The sequence below is a fragment of the Octopus bimaculoides genome, chromosome 21 (genome assembly GCF_001194135.2).
Source record: "Octopus bimaculoides isolate UCB-OBI-ISO-001 chromosome 21, ASM119413v2, whole genome shotgun sequence".
Taxonomy (NCBI): Eukaryota; Metazoa; Mollusca; class Cephalopoda; order Octopoda; family Octopodidae; genus Octopus; species Octopus bimaculoides.
Window position 1 is genome coordinate 15,960,769 of NC_069001.1, and position 3,073 is coordinate 15,963,841.

The window sequence follows — 3,073 nt, forward strand, 5'->3', positions numbered from 1 at the left end:
GAACTGTCATTGAATAAGAACTAATCTAACGGTTAAAATTAAGATTAATAGATATATTCATATATTAAACCTGCAATTGAAATATAATTAATTCCATTTACCATTCTTTTAGAATTCCGTTCAGATCTAGGACGCCTGACAGGAATCGATCCTCACTGCTACATTTTGAATGATACTTTATTTAATCGACACCAGAATGATGAAAGGCACAGCTGACTTCGTTGGGATTTGAACTTAAGGGCCATGAACTTGGCCAATAGCGCAGGCTATTAAGCCTGACGATCTACCGGTTCCACCTCACTCCTTTATTCTTCTTCCAATTTAATGTTTAATGTCTCTATGTAAGCGTTGCATGAAGCAACACAATAAATGCTGGTTATTTTAATATGAAAAAGCAAGACCTTCTCTCTCTCTCTTCCTTTCTCGATTACAGTTGTTGCTTAGCGCCATTCGCACTAATGTATCAACTCTAATCGATTGAACAATCAACCCGTCTTTTTAAAGGGTTCCAAGGACTACATTACGTAATGTGTCCAGTCCTTATATACTATTGTAAGAGAGATTTGGGTATCATTTCTAGCAATCCTTGAGATCACGAATCCTTCGACAGTTCCTATATATATATATATATATATAGAGAGAGAGAGAGAGAGAGAGAGAAATAGATAGATAGATAGACGTGTGTATGTGTAAATGCGTGTAGATCAGTCTCTTTCTATTTAGACATTTAATTTATTCCGTAAGTAATTAGCTAATTAATACATTGTTGAACTCGTATGTATGGGATGTTCTTTGGTTTCCATCAACACTGTTAAGTTTAGCAACAAAAATATAAAAAGGCTTGAAGTTAAATTCTCATCAAACAACCTGTATTGACAATGATGAAACGTAAAGGTGTGAAAAGATCGTTTTAGATTGTTATACATACGCGTGCTTGTGTGTGTGTTGGAGAGCACAGATATGTGCATGTGCGGTGTATAATCCTGGTCGTTATACAGAATACATACTTAAATTAAAGCATATATATATATACATATTCAAGTAAACGTTAGCACAGATATGCGTGTGTATCAGGTTTTAAACATCGTAGATAACGTTTCTGCATATACAGGGAATGTGGACATGCATGCATATATATATATATATATATATATATATATATATATATATATATGCATATATACATGCATAGATGTAAATATAAATGCATCTATGTGTCTTATCAAACTATTATATACCCAAAATGCGCTTTGTAATTTAACCCTAGATCAGCCAGGTAATGAATTAAACATTAATACAGCCCTATGAGCGAAAGCGTTCCACTTGTGACCATGCCGTCTGTTTTTGTCTCTTTCACTATATATATAAAGAAATATATTATCCAACGTAACTTTTTTTTTACCTTGTATTTTAATGACAGAGAAGTATTTGAGAGATTTTCGTTGCTATTTCCAGCAGATTCTAAAGACCTCGTCGGTTTGAAACACGTTTGACTACTCTTAACAAAGTTTATTAATAATAGTTTTAGAAATCATAACTGAAACAGTTCGAGGATTATATTTAAAAAATGTGACAGGAGGGAGGATAGCAACCAAAGTAGATCAGGCACATGTCTGGGTGCAAACAATAAAAAAAACCTATTTAATATACGTTATTTAGTCCCAGATAAGAAAGAATTGCCATCCAAACATAACCATCTTATCTGTTCTTTAAAAAAAAAATAATAAATCCAAGATTCTTTTGTTAATTAAAGCAATATGAAGCGATTTGAGTAAGAGTTGGTTGCTTTGTCTAGCAAGACAATCGACCACGTCGAAGGCTCCTATATAAAACAAACTACGTTATTGTTTAGCGTCATATAAGAGGGAACTACACCAAAGGCAATCCAACCATAACCACCTCATCTTTTTTGTTATTAAAAAAAATGTATATTTAGGATTATATTATGAATTGTGTCCTTTAGTAAATTAAAATGCTAAGGAATGATTTGAATATTATTTGGTTACTATTTCTAGCAAGCTGAATAACCACGTCGATGGCTCCTTAGCTTCGAGTGAGAACTGTCAAAGGCAATCCAACTATGACCACCACGTCTTGTTCTTGTCTCTTTTATATATATCCAGGACTATACTATTTTCTGTGTTCTTTCCTTGATTAAAGCGATAGGGGATGATTTGAGCAAAATTTGGTTGCTATTTCTAGCAAGCCGAATGACCAAGTAGAAGGCGCCTTCCTAAAACAAGTGGGTGTTTGAGAGGAGACAAGTCGACACAAAAACAAAAATAAATAAGCGGTTTAAACAGATTACAGAAGAAGCAATTAAAAGAATATTAGTACACGTAATTAAAACAAGTTGTTACCTGTAGCAGGTTCGATCACAGCCGCTATAAAAAAAATGGTATTGTTGGTTGATATTTCGAGAGGTATATGTAGGTATTTTCTGCTGCTATGGGGATAACTTGAGTGTAATTTCCATGGGAAAACAAGAAAACGTGGAATATTTTGGGGGTATTTAAAGAAGGAGAGTGGGATGGGTTGTTTCAGAAACGGACGGAATTGAAATGTTGTTTGTAAGTGTAAATTGTAAGCAGTTATTGTTGTGTGAAGAGAGAGATGAGAGAAAATTCCTACCACGGAGTTGGTAACATGGTGGACGACAATAACTAAGGCCAATAACTCTGTTGATTCAAACTGTCGTCGTCTGTCAAGACAAACACTAGTTCCTGAATGACGTCATCATTGAGGGAGGTTGGTGTTTAACCCTAGGTTAGTCCTGATGGAGACAGCCAGCCAGAGAGAGAGAGAGAGAGCAGTGTGAAAAGACATTCTAACCGTGGCCACCCTACTTTTATAATTATATCAGGAACTCTAAGATAAATGTGTAATACGTTACAGTTGTTTAACCCCAGGTCAGTCTGCAGAGAGGGAGAGAGGAAAAGAGATAGAAAGAGAAAGAGAGAGAGAGAGAGAGCTATGCTGAAGGACGTTCCAACCATGACCTTCCTACCTATTTTTCTGAACCTGGGAATCCACTGTCTAATGGATGCTGTTTAGCTCCAGTCAACTCTGTGAA

At 35.3% G+C, this 3,073-nt stretch overlaps 1 protein-coding gene across 1 annotated transcript in view; it reads right to left on the bottom strand.

The window, feature by feature from the left end:
• LOC106879067 (katanin p60 ATPase-containing subunit A1) overlaps positions 1–2,675 on the bottom strand; it is a 40,048-nt gene extending 37,373 nt beyond the window's left edge. Inside the window, exon 1 of the mRNA XM_052975304.1 lies at positions 2,361–2,675. The gene's annotated coding sequence lies outside the window, so the exon portion shown is untranslated. The remainder of the gene's footprint in view (positions 1–2,360) is intronic.
• Positions 2,676–3,073: the final 398 nt, after the last annotated feature.